The sequence below is a fragment of the Halichoerus grypus genome, chromosome 10 (genome assembly GCF_964656455.1).
Source record: "Halichoerus grypus chromosome 10, mHalGry1.hap1.1, whole genome shotgun sequence".
In the NCBI taxonomy this organism is placed as follows: Eukaryota; Metazoa; Chordata; class Mammalia; order Carnivora; family Phocidae; genus Halichoerus; species Halichoerus grypus.
Window position 1 is genome coordinate 51,252,336 of NC_135721.1, and position 8,569 is coordinate 51,260,904.

Sequence of the window (8,569 nt, forward strand, 5' to 3'; positions counted from 1 at the left end):
CAGAAGTCTAAGAATATTATGGGGGTATCATGGCTTAAGTAAGAATATAAGTTAGCCCTGCCCAAATTTGGAACAATGTTGGGGCTGTTTCAAGCCATGTGAAATGTCAACGAAAGGACTATTAGCAAAGCAAATGTGAAGTGAATGCACATGTGATAAGGAAAAAATCAAACTTGCTAGGTGTGTGTTGGCTGTCCAGCTTCATTGGGAAGAGGAAAATGGTGGGTAGAAAAGGCTGTCTGGGTAGTACCTGATGTAGGAAAGGCGACCTTAGGGTTCAAAGCCGATGGCCAAGGAAAGAATTCTTGAGATGTCTTTGGTGCAAAAAGGTGATTTTATTAAAGCACAGGGACAGGACCCATGGGCAGAAAGAGCTGCAATAGGGTCATGAGGAGTGGCCCATTATATACTTTCAAGTTGGGAAGGGGTTAGGGATAGCGTAAGTCTCTAAGCAATTTTGGAAGCAAGGTTTCCAGGACCTCGAGGGGGCTAGCTGTTGTTGGGAAAAGGTCATGTGTTACTGTCTAATAAAACCTTAGTCATGAGACCCTTCAGATGTATATTGATGGGCCATATGCTTGGGGGATGATTGCCAACACGTATCTTGGGGGGTTTAGAGATAAAGGAAGTTTCCAAAGGAATTTGTATACATTAAAGTAGTCTTACAGGATACTGGGGGGCGGGGAAGGGTTGGGCTAGGATTGCCTTTTGCCCTTAGCAAAGTATTTAACACTGAGGCAGTTGAGTCCGTAGAGGAATGTCAATTCTCCCTGTTTCAAGGACTTGTCAATGGGCTGTAGGTAGTAAGGAAATTTAGTAATTTTTCTTCTGCCTTTTTTTCCACACATCAGTACCCTCCTTGAAGGAAGAGCTGAGCTTGTTTATCCTGATAATTTGGAATCCAATCTATCAAAACTTCAGGAAATCTTGATTTGAAAAGAGATTTGCTCTCTTCACATTTTCCTCAATATTAGGTGCCACAAAATTCTGGTTGTTGGCAGTTTATTACTCAGCAATGGTCTCGTGTTTCTTAGGAGAGTTGAACTTACTTCAAATGTGTCTTCACTTCAGATGTTTGTCTTCTTTTTTGAATTTCCCATTCATATTCCTCATTTTCTTATTTGCAAGCACTTCCTACATATAAAAAATAACATTTTGTTTGTTATATGTTTGCAAATAGGTTTTCCCAGTTTGTCCATTGTCTTTTAACTTTGTCCCCCTGGAATGTCTCCAAGGCACATCATCTGATGGAAATGAATGAGGTCATACTAACAGTAATACCGAAATCTCATTATTTCAAATTAATAATCACCTTATTTACCACTAATAATCATCAACATTTAGTGAGCATTTACTAAATGCTTCAGGTGCCATTAATCCTCACAGTTAGCTTACAGTGTGGGTACTGTTGTCAGTTCCACTTTAGAAGTGAAGAAACAGAGATAAGAGAGGGTAATTTGCCTAATCACACAGCCTAGTAAGGGATGGAATATGGGTCTTGATCCCAAACCCATCTGACACCCATGTCCCATGTTCCAACCCTGCACTGTCCAATACAGTAGCGATAAATGGCTATTGAGCACTTGAAATGTGGCTAGCCTGATTTGAAAGACCAAGTATGAAAGAATGGGAGATATCTCATTATTAATTTTAAGTTGATTACATGTTGAAACAGTATTTTGAATACACTGGGCTATTTTAGTGTTTATTTTTTTTTAATGTAGCTACTAGAACATTTTAAATAGGAAACGTAAGACAGTTCTAATCACTTTCCCACACTGCTGTTTTTTACATGGGTGAAGGCAGTCTTCATGGTCCCTTGAGTCTTTCGTGGTTATCATTCTGTTGCCTTTTAAATTTGTTGTTAAACTAAAACCTCCAGTTTTGTTTTGTTTTACATGCCCTAAAATCATTCCAGGACCTCACTTTCTTGAACATTCTCAATTCCCTCCACTCTTTCTCATTTGACCAGGTTTTACCATCTTGTCATCCACATCTGGGTATTCTCCAGTGCATGGCTTTGGCCCCTGCAACCTCCTACTAAAGGAATACAGCCTTTGCAAATACAAAGGTGATGCCCCCAAATTGACAGACAGAAAGTAGAATGGGTGGTTTCCACGGGTTGGGGGCAGTTATTGTTTAAGGGCTACATTCAGTTTGGGATGTTGGAAACATTCTGGAGATCGATAGTGGCCATGGTTGCACAAGCATGTGAATGTACTTAGGGCTACTGAACTGTACACTTAAATTTGGTTACAGTGGTAAATTTTATGTTATGTGCCTTTTATGTGCAATAATCACAAAAACGAAACTCATACATATTACGACATGGAAGAACCCTGTAAACATTACGCTAAGCAAAATAAGCCTGATAAAAAAGACAAATATTGTAGGATTCCAATTCCATGAGATAATCTAGAATGGGCAAATTCGTAGAGGCAGAAAGTAGATCAGAGATTACCCGTAGCTGAGTGGGGGAGGCGGGGAGCAAATGGCTGCTATGAGGAGGGACGAAGGGAGTGGGGGCCGCGGGAGCGCGGCGGCGTCAGGGAGAGGGGGTGCAGACAGAGGCCCGCAGGTGGTGCGTGCAGGGCCCCTGCGCTTGCCGCCCGGGCGCTCGCGTCTTTGTGTGGATGGGCGGCGGCAGCAGCAGTCCCGGAGAGCGGGGCGCGGGGGGCGGCCCAGGCCGGGGAGTGCGGACCGCGGGGCGGGACGCGACCTGAGCAGCTGGGGCCAGGCCCGGGGCCTGGGCGGGCGGCGGGGCGAGCAGCGGCACAGAGCCGTCCCCGGCTGCCTTCCCCCTCGCGGGCCCCGCTATCCCCCCACCCTCCGTTAACAAAGAGCTGGGGGAACCCCGCACCGACTACGCACGCCGCGCGCACGTCCACGAACTAGAAGCAGCCGCCCGCAGCGAGGCGGGAGGTGCCAGGGCTCCGGTGCCGCTCGGCCTGCGCAGGCGTCTTCCCCGCTTCGCGGTCTTTACCTCCGAGCCTGGGGCCCTGGGTAGTTTTTTTTTATTTCGCACTTGCGCCTTTTACCCTGCAAGTATTAAGGATTTCCCCCTCTCTCTTCCTCTTCTTCCACCATCCCAGTTTTAGCCAGCCCAGTGTATACTTCCGTAATTTTCCCCATGCTCACGTAAAACCACACTCAACACGCACACAGGCGGTGTTTCCTTTTGTTTTCCAAAATGGCACCACAGAACCTACGCCGCTGGCATCCCGCTTTCTAGCACGCCGTGGAAACCCCGAGTCCCGGCCGCGTCCACTCTACTAAATGGCCGAATATTAATCCACGGCGCGAAGGCGCCTCAGCTCATGTAACAGTCCTGGTGTTCATGCCCTTCCCCTTTGTTTGCTGTGTTTCACCACCGCGAACGGCGCCGCCTTGAACACACGGCCCCCGACGCCGGAACAATTCCGTTCACACCAGTAAGGTCTGAGAGCTCGCTCTCCTCAGGCCCACGAGCATTCTGCAGGTCCGACCGGGTAAACATCACTACGTGAACGCCCGCGTTCGGCCGGGATACAATCCCGGCAGCGCCCTCTCCATTTTCCTCGCCGCCTCCTCACCACCTCCACCCGCCGCTACCCAAGCTCCTTTCTCCCTCGCACCGAGAGCTTCCTCGGGGCCTCGGCGCTCTCTCCTCCCACTCCGGGCCTTGTTCCACCTAACCCCTCCCCCTCAGATTTTCAACTTCGTCCGGCCAAGGTGCTCTCGGGAGAAAAGAACCTGCCACTCCCTTGTTACTGCCCTGTTTCTCTCCTAACATTTACTACACAACTTGGGAGACTGTTGCTGGTTAGTTTGCTGTTTGATTTTATATGCCCATGGCTCATAATCCAAAGATGGAATCCAAAGGGGAGAGCCAGCAGACCCTTGTCTGCTAACCGCCTTTCCCCCACCCCCACCGCCAGGCCACGACTGATAGCACTGGTGTATTTTTCCAGGAGAGTTCTAGCGGTGTATATGTATCTCACAAACAGCCGCAGAGGTGCAGACCGCTCTGCATTGGCGCAGAACTTCTTGGAAGTGCACCTGCTCTCTCTGGCTCCGCACCAGCTTCTGCCCTATCCTGCTGTTCTGCCCTTCTCACACCACGGAAGCTGCTCTCTCTCAGGGCCTGGAAACTCCAGTCTAGTCCCTTCCCCTCTGCTCCCTCCGTTATATGATCAGGTGCCACCGGCCCAGACGGTGCAACCTTGGCAATCTTTACTTCTGCAGTCCCTCCTCTTTGTTCCTCTGACTCTGCCTTCTTTGGACCTCATTTGTCACCTTGCCAAGCCACTGCAGTTGCCTCCTGGCTGTCCCCTCACGAGGTCTGGTGTTGATATCTCATCTTGCCCCTAGTTGTTGATCCATACTCCTTAGCAAATACCAGTGCAAGGAAATGGGCCCTTAGTTTCAAGAGATTGATAAAGGCGGTGCGCCAGGGTGGCTCAGTCGTTAAGCGTCTGCCTTCGGTTCAGGTACTGGTCCCAGGGTCCGGGGATGGAGCCCCACATCAGGCTCCGCGTTCTGCAAGAAGACTGCTTCTCCCTCTCCCACTCCCCCTGCTTGTGTTCCCTCTCTCACTATGTCTCTGTCAAATAAATAAATAAAATCTTAAAAAAAAAAGAGAGAGATTGATAAAGGATATTTCAGAAAAAGAGCACTGGTCCAGGAGGCCAGAGACCAGGGTAGAATCAGGACCCTGCCCTTTCTTGTGCGGTACCTCCTTTAGCAGATAGCTCTATGTCTCTGTTTCCTCACAGATGATCTCTGAGGCCCTTCTGGCTCTAGCCTCTCTGAGGCTACAGTTGGATTCCGGTCCACCCCCTCCCCCTCCCTGTGCTGGCCTTTTCTCAACCAGCCATACTATCCCTTCCCTTTCACTGAACCTCTGGAGAGCTCTCCTTATTCCGAGTATGCAGATCCGACTTATTCTTGAAGACCTGACATTTAGTATCCAGATTTTTGAAAACTTATTTTGCTTATTTAGTCGTTGTTTTGCTTGAAAAGCTTTCAGCAGTGTACCCAAATGAGAACTGCTTTGTCCTTGCAAGTCTTCTGTCCGTAGCACTTTGCTTGTATTTCACTGATGGCACTGACCACTCTACCTTGTAGAGTTGTTGCATACCCCCCCTTCTTCTGCCACCGTCCACCTCTCTCCCACAAGCCCTAGCATATGACTTTGTATTTAGTGGTGGATACAGTTTGGGGAGTCCTAGGACCTGTGCCCAAGTCCCAGCTCTGACACTAAATAAATGTGTTACTTTGAACATGTCATATACCCTTTCTAAGCCTCAATTTCCCCAAATGTAAAATGGGAATAATAACCTACTTTACAGCATGTTGTGCTGACTAGATGATATATGATAAAGTGTTTTGTGAACTGTAAAGCTATCTACTGATGTAGATAAAAATAATAAAGATAAATATTATTCAGATGCTGGCAACAGTGATTGCCTTTCCAAAGCAGAAAAAAAAAAAAAAAAGGTTGGGAAAACTGTGGAAAATGAGTTTTTCCCTCTTAGCTGCCGTCTCAAAATTTGGGGACTGCATTCTAATTATTCCTTTTAGATCAGTTACCAGGTAGTATTACATATAGTAGTAAAAGCTAGAAATAATCTAAATTTTGAACAACGGGGGAATGATTAAATTATGGTTAATAAGTGGTCATCAGAATTATATTTTTGAACAATATTTAATGACATGGGAAACTAGCCATAATATAAAAGTGTTGTTTCTTTATTTTTTTTAAAGATTTTATTTATTTGTCAGAGAGAGAGCGAGAGCACAAACAGGGGAAGTGACAGGCAGAGGGAGAAGCAGGCTCCCCACTGAGCAGGGAGCCCGATGCGGGACTCAATCCCAGGACCCTGGGATCATGACCTGAGCCGAAGGCAGACAACCGACTGAGCCACCCAGGCATCCCTTTTTTGTTGTTTTTTTTTAAAAAAAAACTCAACATAGGGCTCGAACTCACAATCCCAAGATCGAGAGTCACAGGCTCCAGTGACTGAGCCAGCCAGGCGTCCCTATAACATAAAAGTTTTCAAAAATCTGGATACTAAATAGTGTATGTGCAGAGAGGTGTGAGAGAGGAAGAGACTTTCCCACCACTCTTCATAGCTTTTTATTAGGCCTCCAAACAGGACACCTGGTGCCAGAGAACTTGGGACACATTCCAGGGCCTGACTCTTTTTTTTTTTTTTAAAGATTTTATTTATTTATTTGACAGAGAGAGACACAGCGAGAGAGGGAACACAAGCAGGGGGAGTGGGAGAGGGAGAAGCAGTCTTCCCGCCGAGCAGGGAGCCTGATGCGGGGCTGGATCCCAGGACTCTGGGAACATGACCGGAGCCAAAGGCAGACACTTAACAACTGAGCCACCCAGGCGCCCCCAGGGCCTGACTCTTATACAAATAGTTCACTCCTTGCCTCCCAAGAGTAAGGGATTCAGGACAGAGGAACCAGAAGGCTAGTGCCTCAGAGGAGGCCACAGCTTGTCCCAGATCTGGGGACAGCCTTTGGCCTGCCTCTGTGTCCCCGTGATCTCACGTTCCAGGGGTTTCTGTACCATTTCTCCCAACTGAACTGTGGACTTAAGACAAATAGAACCTCTCAGGGCCTGCTTTGACAGTTTCCAGAGTGGGTTTACGGGAAAGGCCCCCTCCAGCCAAAAAGAAGACTCCAAGCACAAACACTGAAGAACTAAGTGGGACCTTAATGAGGGACACCCAAAATGAGGGACCATGGGCCACAGTAGTGGGCAAAAATGAGCCATCACGGACAGTTGGGGAAGCTCAAGGGACTCCAGAGAGAAGGTAGTTTTTATGCTGACCATGGAAGGATGGTAAGAATTTGGCAAGTGGAGGGTTATTATCTTATTCATATTTCATATCCCAGGGTGGGGGAGGGGAGAGGTTTTTTTTTAATTTCACCCCCTCTTTATTATAATTTTTCCTGTAGAAAATAAAGATAAGAAAAAGAACAAATGTTTCCTATAACCCTACCAACTTAGAGCAGTGGTTCTTAACCTTGGTTGCACATTAGAATTTCCTGGGGAGTTTTGTTGTTGTTGTTGTTTTTAAGATTTTTATTTATTTTTATTTTTTTAAAGATTTTTATTTATTTATTTGACAGAGAGAGACACAGCGAGAGAGGGAACACAAGCAGGGGGAATGGGAAAGGGAGAAGCAGGCTTCCCGCGGAGCAGGGAGCCCGATGTGGGGCTCGATCCCAGGACCCTGGGATCATGACCTGAGCCGAAGGCAGACTCCTAACGACTGAGCCACCCAGGCGCCCAAGATTTTTTATTTTTATTTATTTATTTATTTATTTATTTATTAAGATTTTATTTATTTATTTGAGAGAGAGAGACAGCACAAGAGCGGGGAGCGGGAGAGGGAGAAGCAGACTGCTTCTCCCTCTGACCCTCCCCCCTCTCATGTGCTCTCTCTCTCTCTCTCTCATTCTGTCTCAAATAAATAAATAAAATCTTAAAAAAAAAAAAGAAATACTATGAACTATCTGCAGAGAATCTGATGCACTTGGAATGAGGTGGGATCCCAGTGCCCACACACACACATACACACATGCTCACCACATCCATTAACAAATCCTACCAGCGTACCTTCAAATATATCCAGTATCTGAACCCTTCTTACCACCTCCTCTGCTTTCATTCTGGTCCTAGCCACTGCCTTCTGCCTGGGTTTTTTGTTTTTGTTTTTTTTTAAATTTTATTTATTTATTAGAGAGCAAGCAGGAGGGGAGCAGAGGGAGAGGGAAAGATAACCTTCAGCAGACTCCATGCTGAGTGCAGAGCCCGACACAGGACTCCATCCTAGAACCCTGAGATCATGACCTGAGCTGAAACCAAGAGTCTGATGCTCAACCAGCTGAGTCACCCAGGCACCCCTTCTGCCTGGATTATTGTTGCAGCCTCCTAACTAGCCTCCAGTTTCTATCTTCAGGCCCTATACCTGACTCCCAAGTCTGTTCTCTACATTGTACTTTCCAGAGTGATCCTTTAAAAGCATAAATTAGGTCATGTCTTTTCTCTACTCAAAATCCCCCCATGGCTCTCCATCTCAGAGTAAAAGGCAAATCCTTAGTATGGTCACAATGCCCTACAAGACCTGACCTAGCTACTTCATTGACCTTGTCTTCTCCTACTCTCCTCCTTGCTCAAGGTACTCCGACCACACTGCCTCTTTGCTATTGTTTTTGTTTTTTTTTTTAAGATCTTATTCATTTGGGACGCCTGGGTGGCTCAGTCTGTTAGGTGTCTGCCTTCTGCTCAGGTCATGATTGCAGGTCCTGGGATCGAGCCCTGCTTAGGGCTCCCTGCTCTGCGGGAACCTGCTTCTCCCTCTCCCTCTGCCTGCTGCCCCCCCCCCCCCCCCCCCGCTTATTCTCTCTCTCTCTCTCAAATAAATAAAATCTTAAAAAAAAACCAAAAAACATTATGCTTCAGGACAAAACTAAAAAAAAAAAGATCTTATTCATTTACCTGAGAGAGAGAGCACAAGAACATGAGCAGGGGGAGGGGCAGAGGGAGCTGGATGCAGGGCTTGATCCC

At 46.9% G+C, this 8,569-nt stretch overlaps 1 long non-coding RNA gene across 1 annotated transcript; it reads right to left on the minus strand.

Moving 5' to 3' along the window:
- Positions 1-315: 315 nt before the first annotated feature.
- Positions 316-3,604, minus strand: LOC144379219 (uncharacterized). Its single transcript, XR_013441746.1, has 2 exons — positions 3,162-3,604; positions 316-1,134 (listed from the first exon to the last, which is right to left on the minus strand). It is a non-coding gene; the product is annotated as an uncharacterized LOC144379219 (long non-coding RNA).
- Between the last annotated feature and the right edge of the window lie 4,965 nt (positions 3,605-8,569).